Genomic DNA, 654 nt, shown 5'->3' on the forward strand with positions numbered 1-654 from the left:
GTATAAATATTAGCAGTTCCCCTCATCCCGAAATCTCACAGTTCCAAGACACCAACGATGCCCACATCAACGTTGTATTGAATGGAATTGGGCGGCTATTTGATGGTTGTGAAATGGATGGAGTGTAGTAATTGGACGGAGTAAAGGGAATGGTTGAGATCGATTTTGTTGCCTCTCAAAAATGATTTCATGAAAAATTGCAGGTATTATTCCTTCAGGGTTCTTGATGTGATAATAACTCTCTTAATTTTTGCTACCGTTACAAGCGCATAAAGTTATAGAGAAAATCCCCATAAGATCTGAACACTTTTGATTTACGAACTACGGTACATACAAAGTCAGTACAAAGAATCGATCGATGGATTTAGGGAATCAGCACAAAAGTCTTCGAATTACTTTGAACCAAATTTTCGAAATATTATTTGGGCAAAGATTGGGGTATGATCCAGACCCACTCTTAACGTAAAAAACCAGTTAACAGTTTAAGATAACTATTTTGGAGGCGTCGGAGTAGAATGGACATAACTTTTGAGTTTCGTTACGATATTTGAGTTTTGAGTAGTGATTCCAATAGACAAGATGCACCGCTTTCACTTCATAATCGAATTTTCAGTTTAGACGATGAATTTCACAGGTAAATTTGTTACTTTCTAA

Source organism: Aphanomyces astaci (genome assembly GCF_000520075.1).
Source record: "Aphanomyces astaci strain APO3 unplaced genomic scaffold supercont1.37, whole genome shotgun sequence".
Taxonomy (NCBI): Eukaryota; Oomycota; class Saprolegniomycetes; order Saprolegniales; family Verrucalvaceae; genus Aphanomyces; species Aphanomyces astaci.